The sequence below is a fragment of the Lithobates pipiens genome, unplaced genomic scaffold (assembly GCF_037356315.1).
Source record: "Lithobates pipiens isolate NorthernLeopardFrog02 unplaced genomic scaffold, aLitPip1_a1.2 Scaffold_13, whole genome shotgun sequence".
In the NCBI taxonomy this organism is placed as follows: domain Eukaryota; kingdom Metazoa; phylum Chordata; class Amphibia; order Anura; family Ranidae; genus Lithobates; species Lithobates pipiens.
In genome coordinates, this window is record NW_027507718.1 from 550,976,793 (window position 1) to 550,991,034 (window position 14,242).

Genomic DNA, 14,242 nt, shown 5'->3' on the forward strand with positions numbered 1-14,242 from the left:
TTTTTGGCATGCCGTGTTTCGATTAATTTCCTCTATTACTGGGATGATCACATATCCGAAGAATAGCCTGGCTCTTTTGAATCTGGGAATTGAGGTGTTTCCACTAGATCTACGCACGGTGGTTACACACATACTGATTGCGGCTAGGTTGCTTATTACTAGGAAGTGGAAGAGCGATGTCCCCCCAAACATTTCAGATATATATCCTATGATACAAACACATTACAGATGTGAGACCTTATGGGCTGTAAAGATGGGTTCCAAGGGGAAGGTCGACAAAAGGTGGGAGAGCTGGATAGGAAAATTCCTGCAATAGTCATTGGAATATACTAGTAAATACTGGAGTTTGCCCACTAGAGTTGGTCCACTGATCCCGAGAGATGAGTCAAGAATTAACCACTTGACCACTGGGCACTTAAACACCCTTAATAACCGGACCAATTTTCAGCTTTCGGTGCTCTCACATTTTGAATGACAATTACTCAGTCATGCAACACTGGATCTATATGACATTTTTGTCCTTTTTTTCACACAAATGGAGCTTTCTTTTGGTGGTATTTAATCACCGCTCGTTTTTTTTATTTTTTGTGCTATAAAAGAAAAAATACAGAAAATTCTGTAAAAAAATGAATTTTTCTTTGTTTGTTATAAAATTTAGCAGAATAGTAATTTTTTCTTCATACATTTTGGCCAAAATGTATACTACTACATATCTTTGGTAAAAATAAGTACAAATTGGTGGATATTATTTGGTCTTTGTGAAAGTTATAGAGTCCACAAGCTAAGGTGCCAACATCTGAAAATTGATCACACCTGAAGTACTGACGGCCTATTTCAATTCTTAAAACCCTAACATGCCAGAAAAGTACCACCCAAATGACCCCTTTTTGGAAAGAAGCCATTCCAATGTATTTAGTAAGAGGCATGATGAGTTTTTTGACGTTGTCATTTTTTTCCCACAATTCTTTGCAAAATCAAGATTTTTTTTTACTTTTTTTTTTTTCACAAAATTGTCATATCAGATTATTTCTCACACACAGCATATGCATACCCCAAATTACACCCCAAAACACATTCGGCTATTACTCCCGAGTACGGCGATACCACATGTGTGAGATTTTTACACAGAGTGGCCACATACAGAGGCTCAACATGCATGGAGCGCCATCAGGCGTTCTAGAGCACCCAGGCCAATTCTGAAATTTCTCTCCTACATGTGAAAATCATAATTTATTTGCTAGAAAATTACATAGAATCCCAAAACATTATATATGTTTTTTTAGCAAACACCCTGGAGAATACAATGGTGGTTGTTGCAACTTTTTTTTTTTTTTTTCCCCAAGAAAAGTTTTATTGTAAAAGTTGCAGAAAACTTACAATTCAGCACATCAGAGCAGTACAGCACAGTGATGTCAAAGTCGATTAATAACCAAGGAACAATGAATGAAACAAAACACATGTCTACAAGTTAAGGCAAATACCTTTAGAGGAGACGAGGGTCATGAACAAACTGCCCCGTATACCTAAAAGCTCCTCTAGGTCAAGAACTGACACAAGGAAAATTTGAGCAATGCGTGTTGATAGAACAAAACAGGAAAAATACGTGCTAAGGCATGCGTAACAAACTCAACAATGGGTTTTCATGTGTCAAGCTTTAAGGTGACTGTAAACTTTAATGCCCAGGATCTTGGGGATTTAATTGGTAGCAATTGTGCCGTATTACCATGCCGAGAGAGGTGTGGGGGTGCGGTCACGGACCCCTAGCGACCCCCCTGTGAATGCTACCCGAGATTACATATATATCTAAACACCAGAAAAACAAGGAGAATAAAAAACAAACAACAAAACAGGGAAGATGGAGGGGAACGGGAAGAGAAGGGACATGGAGAGATCCAAGAGTGACGCATGCAAGGGGGGTACCCCGACTAGAAAGTAATTGCCCTACTTACACACGTACACACCAGGTATGTTTCCACTTCTAAAGGATGACAGCTGCCCTCAGAGCCAGCCTGAGGGTGGTAGGGGGGGTTAAGCCGCATTTACCCTAAGCTTTCGAACGCTGGGGATGCATTCTCTCATTGTGAAAGTAAAAGTTTATATTCATCAGATAACTTAAAGTGGTTCCAGCAGGACCATATCTTCATGAATTTAGACGCTGTGTCTTTAGCTTGGTGGATGAGATCTTCCATTTCCGCAATTCTAGAAATGCGGTTGAACCAATCCGCAATTGATGGCACTTTCGTGGAGTTCCAAAATGTGGGAATACACATCTTGGCCGCATTGATTAGGTGGAGAGCTAATGAACGATGATAATGATTAAAGGGGATCGAGGAGTGATGTAATAACATTTGCCCTGGAGTGTAATCTAAATGGTAAGTCGTGATCTTGGAAGTCAGTCGGTGTACAGTTTGCCAAAAGGGTTGGAGTTTAGGGCAGGACCACCATATGTGTAGCATGGAGCCTGTATCCTGCGAGCAACGCCAGCATTTGGGGGAGATAGTCGGGGAGATCTTGTTCAATTTGGTCGGAGTTTTATACCATTTTGAAAAGATCTTAAAGCCATTCTCTTGGGCTGACACATTAATAGAACCTTTATGAATCAGCGTGTAGATATTTTCCCACTCATCTGGGGAAAGATTAAGGGCAAGATCTCTTTCCCAGCTTCGAACGGCCACATTAGATTTAGGATCATGGGTCGAAAACAGCATCGGGTAAATATTGGAAATTAAGTGTCTTTGTTGTTCCGTTTGCAAGCACAAATTTTCAAACAAGGTGGGTTGTCTAGAGAAGTCACTGCGCTTATGGGGATCAGTTAAGAAGTGTCGTAATTGGAAATAAGTCCACATTGCGCAAGCGCGATCAACATTCCGTGAGGGGATATCAGCCCGGTCCAAAAACGACCCCGCAGAAAAGAAGTGTCTTGCCTGCATCTCGTCATGGGGCCAAAATTCCGACAAAAAGGAGGTTGACATGCCCGCAGGGAATTCTGGATTCTGTCTAATTGGGGTTAGGGGACCATTTAACGAGGAAATATAGTGCCCCTTACAGGCCTTCTGGAACATTTGAAGGGTGCAACCGATTAGTGGATGTTGTATACACGAACTAGGTATGTGTTTCGAGGCCAACCACGGCAATGAACTTTTCGGCATTCTAGTAAATTTTTGTTCTATATTAATCCAAGCTTTCGAGTGAGTATGGACATTCCAATCAATAATACGAGTCAACTGGCACGCCCAGTGGTACTTATTCACGTCTGGTAAGCCTATACCGCCTGCTATTTTGGGTAGGGCCAGCCTATCAAGACTAAGTCTGGGACGTTGAGAGCCCCATATGAATCGACGTATGGCCGTTCTATATGAGGAAAAAAAAGTCTGGGGTACCTTGATGGGGATAGTTTGAAAAATATATAGCAGGCGTGGGAGGATATTCATTTTAAGGACAGCAGCCCTTCCAAACCACGAAAACATACCGGACGACCAGTCTTTAAGATCGTTTTGAATGTTGCGAATGAGAGGGATATAATTAAACGCGTATAGGTTAGATAGGTGGGTTGGGAGCTTGATTCCTAAATAAGTGATGGCGTATTTAACCCATCTAAAGGGGGAGTTGGCTTTGCATAATGTGAGCGTCTCAGGGTCTAAAGATACATTTAGGGCTTCTGATTTGGATAAATTAATTTGAAGATTAGATAGGGTGTTGAAAGTAGCGAAATCCGCAAGTACATTAGGGTGTTGCAACTTTTTATCTCGCACGGTATTTGCGCAGCAATTTTTCCAATGCTTTTTTGGGAAAAAAAAAACAGTTTTGTGCTTAAAAAAAAAAAAAAACACAGTAAAGTTAGCCCAATTTTTGCATAATGTGAAAGATGAAGTTACGCTGAGTAAATAGATACCTAACATGTCACTCTTCAAAATTGCACACGCTCGTGGAATGGCGCCAAACGTCGCTACTTAAAAATCCCCATAGGCGACGATTTAATTTTTTTTTACTGGTTATATGTTTTGAGTTACAGAGGAGGTCTAGGGCTAGAATTATTGCTCTCGCTCTAACTTTCGCAGCGATACCTCACATGTGTGGTTTGAACACCGTTTTCATATGTGGGAGGGACTTACATATGCGTTCGCTTCTGCATGCGAGCACATGGGGACAGGGGCGCTTTAAATTTATTTTTATTTTTTTATTGTTCATTTTAGCGGGTGTTGCAGGGTATTGCAGAGTGTTGCAGGGTATTGCAGAGTATTTGTGGGTATTGCAGAGTGTTGCAGGGTATTGCAGAGTATTTGTGGGTATTGCAGAGTGTTGCAGGGTATTGCAGAGTATTTGTGGGTATTGCAGAGTGTTGAAGAGTATTGGGGGGGGTATTGCAGGGTACTGCAGAATATTGCAGAGTAATGGCAGGGGATTGAGGGGTTAAATTTCGGTGAGCAGCGATGTGGGCACTGCAGATGCAGCCCACAGCGCTGCTGACACCGATCTCTTCCCCCTCCGCTATACCGATCAGTACAGAGAGGGGAGGGAGGAACCGGCGTCATAACATGACGCCGGTTTGTTTACAAGTGATCACTCTGTCATTTGATGAGCGGCCATTTACCGTGATCCGTGATGCGCTGGATCCTGTGGACCCGGCGGTCACGGGAGCGGAATTCTGGGAGGAAGTCATATGACGGCCTCCCAGAGTTAAAAAACCGCCCTGTAGCCGTCATTCGGCTATGGGCCGGTTGTTAAGTGGTTAATGTATGCTGTACAATAGAGAATATGTAACAATAGGTCCATACTGGAGGTTTAATTCTGAAATATACTACCCTTAAATCTATACTTACACCTTGTCAGAGGCCTTACTGCCAGGCCATTTAAATCCTGTTCTTGTTTGTTCTTGGTTTTTTCCTTTTTTTTTTTCTTTTATTCTTCTTTTCCATATATTTGCATTTCTGACTTGGAGACTTATACATGCCCTTTAATGTGAAGGAAAGACTGTAATAGTTGAGTATTATGCTAATCACCTGGAGGTCAGATTATATGTTTTTGAATTAATGCTGTTGACTATTAGTTCAACTGTTACACATGTAATATGCGCATGATGTCTCAAGGCTCAATGCTGATTGTCGGTACTATCACTGTATTTTGCAATTTTGTACACTTATAATAATCTTTGTGTATGGAAATTTATTTTTGTGTTCTGTTTTGAAAATATTTCCAATAAAAATCAAATTGATAATAAACGATGGAGGGGCGGTGTGGCTCTAGTTCTAGGCAGATGTCATATCACGTTGGCCCACTCAAACAGGGCATGCGCGATCGGGTGCACGTAGCCCTGAACTGTCGTGGTAGCGTGTCCCCAAGACACAGCGAGTCACCGACAGGGGTGAACAGTCATTGGAACTGCCTGCTTGAAGACAGCGCATTTGCGCGATCGGGTGTGTGCTTTGTGGGCATGTCAGTGAAGGCATGTTCCCAGAAACACTGCTCATCACTGAGCATGGCAAACAGCCAATGACTGGCGGCTGTTAACCACATGATCGGCTGTGATCCATTCACAGCTGATCACAAAATGTAAATACAGACCAGTAACTAGCCATTACCAGCTCTTCCCTCCTCACACACCATTCCCAGTGTGAGGAGAGAAGAGCCAGGAGTAGTGAGTTACCGATGTGTGTGTACTGTACTGCACAAACACCACACAAGTAAAGAGAACCTGTCCCATCCCCCAATTGCACCTATCACCCAACAGTGACCACATCAGTGCCCATCAGTGCTTCTAAAAGTGCACCTGCAACCATCAGTGCCCATAAAATTAATCAGAGGAAGAATGAGTGCCTCCCAAAAGGGCACGGCACTCTGTTAACCAGGTAGCCACAAGCAATATTCCCAAACCCAATACTAGTGCTGCCGCCAGTGATAGACCCCAAGAAATGCCCAGGCCCAGTACCAGGGCTGTCACATCACAATGAAGTACTAGCACAGGAACTTCAAATCCCCAACTACCAGCACTGCAATGTCACATCCTCCAAGAGCTAGGGACCGCTACATATTTCCCAGATGATCTTGCCAACCCAGCATGGCTGCCTTCCGACTCGGGATCAGCAAGAATTTCCTCTTTCACTGCACAGCCAGGTGTGTAGGCCAATACCCAATTTCACAGAAATTGATTGCTTTTATATGTTTTTGCCCAAAAAATTTGCTGCAATTTATCATGGACCAGACCATTTTATATGCACAGCAGCATATTGCCAACAACCCCCAATCATCATACATCCGTCCGTTTAAGTGGAGAAATTTGACTCTGGAGGAGTTCAAATTGTTTAAACTCCTCCTGAGTAAGGTCACCATATACACGAGGCTTACAAAAAAATTAAGGACATGTCTACTGGTCCACAAACCCCATCCACCACATGCCCATTTATTCTGTCGTAATGTCCAAATTATTATGTGCTTCCTTAACCTCCCTGGCGGTACGATTATTTCAGATTTTAGGTGCTAAAAGCGGTACCATTATTTTGCATGAAAATTTGGCGTTTTATATTGTAGTCCTGCAATTCTTAGGAATAACTCTCTTAAATCTGTCCAAACCAGAGTCTAGCAAACATCCCGGGTATAATAAAGTTTGAAAAATGAAATCATAAATTATAATATAATAAATAATTATAAATAATTGTACCAAATAATAATATAACAATAATAAAAATTATTCAATAATGTAATCAAATCAAAAACACAGAAATTTGCTCAGTTGCAGAATTGTCACTGTCATTAGTGATGGACGAACTTCCGACGGGACGTTTCGCGAACGCGAAATGCGAACGGACCCAAACGTTCGCGAAACCGAACGTTCGCCGCGGGCCCCATTGACTTCAATGGGAGGCGAACTTTGCAAACCTTCATGTCGAATTTGCGGCCACGTGGTAATTATTAGGGGGTAAAACGTAGTCCCACCATCTGGACAATGACATAATACATGTATGAGGTGAATTTGGGATCGATAACTACAAGCATTTTTATTTTATTTGGGAAATTGTTCTAACAATTCAGGACTATGGAGCTAATGAAGGCAATGGAGGAGAGGGAAGGTCAGGGACCAGGGTAGGCAAAGAAGAGGGTGCAGGAGATGATCACCAGCAGCGTGACATACCGGAATGACACATGCACCGTGATAGAGGCATCTGACAGCAGCACCGTAATACAGAGCACTGACAGCAGCACCGTGACATACAGCGCTGACAGCAGCACCGTGACATACAGCGCTGACAGCAGCACCGTGACATACAGCGCTGACAGCAGCACCGTGACATACAGCGCTGACAGCAGCACCGTGACATACAGCGCTGACAGCAGCACCGTGACATACAGCGCTGACAGCAGCACCGTGACATACAGCGCTGACAGCAGCACCGTGACATACAGCGCTGACAGCAGCACCGTGACATACAGCGCTGACAGCAGCACCGTGACATACAGCGCTGACAGCAGCACCGTGACATACAGCGCTGACAGCAGCACCGTGACATACAGCACTGACAGCAGCACCGTAAGCAGCCCCAGGAGGAAGTCAGCACAGCACAGGGATGGTGTGATCCCCTCATAATAAGAACCCCCAGGAGGAAGTCAGCACAGCACAGGGATAGTGTGATCCCTTCATAATAAGAACCCCCAGGAGGAAGTCAGCACAGCACAGGGATATCATAAGCAGCCCCAGTAGAAATATGACACCGCTCAACCTCTTCAAAGAGGAGGGTAGGGGCATATAGTACGGTGTGCTTTTTTGGGTCAAGGAAGTGAGCCAAATGAATTAAGAAGGTCTGTGTGCTTGATTAAAAAAATAGTTTATAGACATATACATGGTCTACTGGTCACATGTGTTGAATTCCTCCGAGATCCATGCCTCATTCATTTTTAGAAATGTGAGGTAGTTAACACTGTCGTGAGCTAGGCGAGTACGCTTATCGGTCACAATCCCCCCTGCTGCGCTGAACGTCCTTTCGGACAGGACACTGGATGAGGGGCAAGCCAACAGTTCGATTGCAAATTGGGCAAGCTCTGGCCAGAGGTCAAGCCTGCCCACCCAGTAGTCTAGGGGTTCATCACTCCTCAGAGCGTCCACATCGGCCGTTAACCCAATGTAGTCGGACACCTGACGGTCTAGGCGTTCCCTGATGCTGGATCCGGATGACACCTGTCGATGGGTCGGCTGAAAGAATGACCTCATATCCGAAGTCACCAACACATCTTCAAACCGGCCTCTTCTTGCAGGCGCTGTTGGATTGGTACCCGCAAATCCTTCTCTGGGAGTGGGAATTGCTCCTCTGCCAGCGCACGCAAAAGCAGAATGCAGCATTTCTCGAAGCAAGGCCTGGAAGTGCTGCATTCTGACAGCCCTCTGCGACGGCGGTAACATTTCCGCCATTTTGTGTTTGTACCGGGGGTCTAAGTACGTTGCCACCCAGTACTGGTCCTTGACCCTCATGCTTTTTATACGGGGGTCCCTATTAAAACACTGGAGCATGAAGGCCCCCATTTGCACTAAAGTGGAAGCGGTGTGGTGGCCTGGCTCCTGCTCATCATCCAGGATAATGTCGTCCTCTTCATTCTCCTCTCCCCATCCTCGCACAACAGGGATCCCAGAAAGGTTTAAAGCATGCTCTTCTTGCTCCTGCTCATCCGCCCCGGCACCATCCTCCTCTGACTCCTCATCAGACTCCTGTTGTTGACTTGTCTCAGATAGAGTAGCCCCCCCTGGGAATTCATCCAGCATTGCGACTTCCTCATCTTCCCGCTCCTGCTCCTCCACAGCCTGATCAATGACACGACGCAATGCACGCTCCAGAAAGAAGGCATAAGGTACCATGTCACTGATGGCGCCATGGCTGCGACTGACCAGTTTGGTGATCTCCTCAAATGGCCGCAGAAGTCTGCATGTGTCGCGCATGAGCAGCCACTGGCGCGGTGAAAAAAAACCCAGCTCCCCAGAACCGTTTCTTTCGCAGAGTTCATACAGGTAGACGTTAACTGCACGTTTCTGCTGGAGCAGCCTATCAAGCATATAGAAGGTTGAGTTCCATCGCGTCGGGCAATCGCAAATAAGACGTCTGACCGGCAGATGGTGTCGCCGCTGAATGTCAGCAAGGCGAGCCATGGCCGTGTAAGATCTTCTGAAATGGGCCGAGATTTTCCTTGCCTGCCGCAAGATGTCCTGGACCCCAGGGTATTTGACAAGGAATCGCTGCACGACCAAGTTTAAGACGTGTGCCATGCACGGCACGTGCGTGATTTTGCCCTGTTTCAATGCGCTAAGCAGATTGGCACCGTTGTCACACACCACTTTACCAACTGTCAAATTGAGCGGTGTTAGCCACTCATCTGCCTGTGAACGCAAAGCTGAAAGGAGTGCCGGGCCAGTGTGGCTCTTTGCTTCCAGGCACAACAGACGCAGCACGGCATGGCAACGTCTCACCTGGCATGTGGAATAGGTTCTGGGGAGCTTGGGCGGTGCAGTGGAAGAGACGCTAGCAGCGGAAAAGGAGGAGGCAGCTGAGGAGGAGAGGGAGGAGGATGGAGTAGGAGGAGGAGAAGAAGAGTCAGGCCTGCATGCAATCCGTGGCGGTAAAACCAAATCTACACGGGTGCCACGGGTTACATGCTTGACGGCCGTCAGAAGGTTCACCCAGTGGGCAGTAAAACTGATATACCTTCCCTGCCCGTGTTTGCTAGACCACGTGTCTGTGGTCAGATGTATCTTGGCACCGACACTGTGTGCCAGAGATACATTCACTTGCCGCTGAACATGGCCATATAGCTCTGGGATGCCCTTCTCTGAGAAATACTTCCTTCCTGGGACCTTCCATTGTGGTGTTCCAATGGCCACAAATTTGCGAAAGGCCTCCGAGTCCACCAGTTTATATGGCAGTAGTTGGCGGGCTATGAGTTCTGACAAGCCAGCCGCCAACCGTTGGGCAAGAGGGTTATCCGGCGTCATCATTTTTTTACGCTCAAACATTAGGCCCACGGAAGCCTGCCTTTTTGCAGAAAAATGTGAGCTTGGCGTGATGGAAGGTGGAGTGGAGGACAATTGTGAGGAGAGAGGAGAAGGAGAAGTAGAAGACGAGGCTGGACGGTGAGAGCCTGCAGTGTGGCTTTGTGTGTTCCGTTGCTCCCACTGGGCTCGGTGATGGCTGCTCATGTGCCTTCTTAAGGCGGTCATCCCTAGGTGAGTATTGGGCTTACCGCGACTAACGCGTTGACTGCAAAGATTGCAGATGGCAACGCTATTGTCAGCAGCGGACACGTTAAAAAAAGCCCACACTGCGGAGCCATGTGCCGGTGTCCTGGGAGCGCCAGATGTGACCGTACATGGTCGATGACTCGCTCCTGATACATTTGCAGTCTGCTTTGTCCCTGCTGTGCAATGTAAGTCATTGCTGCTTCTCCTCCCTATCTGCTGGTCCATATCTCCCTCTGAACTCCCCTCCTCTTCCTCTCTTGTGGGCACCCACGTGACATCACTAGACACGTCATCATCAACGTCACCTTCCCCACCGCTATAAGTAGAGATCTCGGAGTAGGCAGCAACACCGGGGACCAACCTCCTCCTTGGGCTGATCTGGGTACTGGCGTCAGACTGCTGAGTAGCGCTTGTTGCTACCTCCTCTTCCTGATCCAATACCAAGAGTGGCTGCGCATCAGAAATGTCCTCTTGATATGGATCGGAAAATAATTCCAGTGACTCAAGCGGAAGGTATGTGGTGGTGGTGGTGGTGGTCGTGTTGTTGGTGGTAGTGTCTTTGGGGGTGCACATAGCAGAGAGTGAAGAAGAGGGTGCAGATCGAGAGGATGAGGAGGGTGCAGAAGAGTAAGGCTGAGCGAGCCACTCAACCAAGTCTGGTGCATCCTTTAAAGTAATTGAACGCACCTTCTGCAACTTCCCACTTTGGCTCAAGCCTGTTGCTCCTGCCCTACCCCTACCACCCCTGCGGAAGGGCCTGCCTCTTCCTCTGCCTGTCATTTTTTAAATGACCCTGTGACAAAACTCTTAGTCCCTATACCGATGAAGGACTGCTGCAGTATAGGGCAGCGGTCAGCAGTGGTGCACGTCAACCCTATCTATTGTGGACCGATAGCGGTCCTTACAGAACAGCAGACTGTACCGCACTCAAGCCTATGTACCGTAGCACCCTATACCAAGTTACCAGTCCTTATAAGAACTTTTGTGGACCAAGCAGGTTGTGTATTAGTGTTTAGCAGACTGTACGTCAGTCCCTATACCGCTGAAGGACTGCTGCAGTATAGGGCAGCGGTCAGCAGTGGTGCACGTCAACCCTATCTATTGTGGACCGATAGCGGTCCTTACAGAACAGCAGACTGTACCGCACTCAAGCCTATGTACCGTAGCACCCTATACCAAGTTACCAGTCCTTATAAGAACTTTTGTGGAACAAGCAGGTTGTGTGTTAGTGATTAGCAGACTGTACGTCAGTCCCTATACCGCTGAAGGACTGCTGCAGTATAGGTGAGCGGTCAGCAGTGGTGCACGTCAACCCTATCTATTGTGGACCGATAGCGGTCCTTACAGAACAGCAGACTGTACCGCACTCAAGCCTATGTACCGTAGCACCCTATACCAAGTTACCAGTCCTTATAAGAACTTTTGTGGACCAAGCAGGTTGTGTATTAGTGTTTAGCAGACTGTACGTCAGTCCCTATACCGCTGAAGGACTGCTGCAGTATAGGGCAGCGGTCAGCAGTGGTGCACGTCAACCCTATCTATTGTGGACCGATAGCGGTCCTTACAGAACAGCAGACTGTACCGCACTCAAGCCTATGTACCGTAGCACCCTATACCAAGTTACCAGTCCTTATAAGAACTTTTGTGGAACAAGCAGGTTGTGTGTTAGTGATTAGCAGACTGTACGTCAGTCCCTATACCGCTGAAGGACTGCTGCAGTATAGGTGAGCGGTCAGCAGTGGTGCACGTCAACCCTATCTATTGTGGACCGATAGCGGTCCTTACAGAACAGCAGACTGTACCGCACTCAAGCCTATGTACCGTAGCACCCTATACCAAGTTACCAGTCCTTATAAGAACTTTTGTGGACCAAGCAGGTTGTGTATTAGTGTTTAGCAGACTGTACATCAGTCCCTATACCGCTGAAGGACTGCTGCAGTATAGGGCAGCGGTCAGCAGTGGTGCACGTCAACCCTATCTATTGTGGACCGATAGCGGTCCTTACAGAACAGCAGACTGTACCGCACTCAAGCCTATGTACCGTAGCACCCTATACCAAGTTACCAGTCCTTATAAGAACTTTTGTGGAACAAGCAGGTTGTGTGTTAGTGATTAGCAGACTGTACGTCAGTCCCTATACCGCTGAAGGACTGCTGCAGTATAGGTGAGCGGTCAGCAGTGGTGCACGTCAACCCTATCTATTGTGGACCTATAGCGGTCCTTACAGAACAGCAGACTGTACCGCACTCAAGCCTATGTACCGTAGCACCCTATACCAAGTTACCAGTCCTTATAAGAACTTTTGTGGACCAAGCAGGTTGTGTATTAGTGTTTAGCAGACTGTACGTCAGTCCCTATACCGCTGAAGGACTGCTGCAGTATAGGTGAGCGGTCAGCAGTGGTGCACGTCAACCCTATCTATTGTGGACCGATAGCGGTCCTTACAGAACAGCAGACTGTACCGCACTCAAGCCTATGTACCATAGCACCCTATACCAAGTTACCAGTCCTTATAAGAACTTTTGTGGACCAAGCAGGTTGTGTATTAGTGTTTAGCAGACTGTACGTCAGTCCCTATACCGCTGAAGGACTGCTGCAGTATAGGGCAGCGGTCAGCAGTGGTGCACGTCAACCCTATCTATTGTGGACCGATAGCGGTCCTTACAGAACAGCAGACTGTACCGCACTCAAGCCTATGTACCGTAGCACCCTATACCAAGTTACCAGTCCTTATAAGAACTTTTGTGGAACAAGCAGGTTGTGTGTTAGTGATTAGCAGACTGTACGTCAGTCCCTATACCGCTGAAGGACTGCTGCAGTATAGGTGAGCGGTCAGCAGTGGTGCACGTCAACCCTATCTATTGTGGACCTATAGCGGTCCTTACAGAACAGCAGACTGTACCGCACTCAAGCCTATGTACCGTAGCACCCTATACCAAGTTACCAGTCCTTATAAGAACTTTTGTGGACCAAGCAGGTTGTGTATTAGTGTTTAGCAGACTGTACGTCAGTCCCTATACCGCTGAAGGACTGCTGCAGTATAGGGCAGCGGTCAGCAGTGGTGCACGTCAACCCTATCTATTGTGGACCGATAGCGGTCCTTACAGAACAGCAGACTGTACCGCACTCAAGCCTATGTACCGTAGCACCCTATACCAAGTTACCAGTCCTTATAAGAACTTTTGTGGAACAAGCAGGTTGTGTGTTAGTGATTAGCAGACTGTACGTCAGTCCCTATACCGCTGAAGGACTGCTGCAGTATAGGGCAGCGGTCAGCAGTGGTGCACGTCAACCCTATCTATTGTGGACCGATAGCGGTCCTTACAGAACAGCAGACTGTACCGCACTCAAGCCTATGTACCGTAGCACCCTATACCAAGTTACCAGTCCTTATAAGAACTTTTGTGGAACAAGTGAGTTGTGAATGTTTAGCAGACTGCAGCAGAAGGGCAGCAGTCAAGTATAATATCCTTTCTATATTTGGAAGAAAGAATATTATACATGTACAAGCCTATTACTGTACCACTGATACCAGTCCTGAAAAGAACCTTTGTGGAACTAATAATAACAGCAAGTCTTTAAAATTACCCTCACTGCCTGACAACACTGCTTCCTTCCTGTCCCTATACAAATTGGCAAAAAAAGAGAACGATTAGTGGTTACTGGAACAGCTCTTTTGTGGACCTTGATAGTAACAGCTAATGATGATGATGATGATGATGATGATGAAAGACTAATCTGGCTGTCCCTGTAGCATACACCGTCCTTTCCCTTTCTCTAAACTAACAAAAGACACTCAGGCTGCTGCAAGAATCAGCAGCACAGCAAACCTATCAACACCTAACACCTATACCAGTCCTGAAAAGAACTTTTGTGTACCAAATAGCTAGTGGTTTATCTCTCCCTACTCCACACAGGAACCTGTCCCTATCGTAACAGAAGAAAGAATGTAAAATGGCCACCGGATCGGGTGTATTTATAGGTTAGGGGGAATGTACAAGTGTCCATGTGCTGTCATGTCTCAATTGG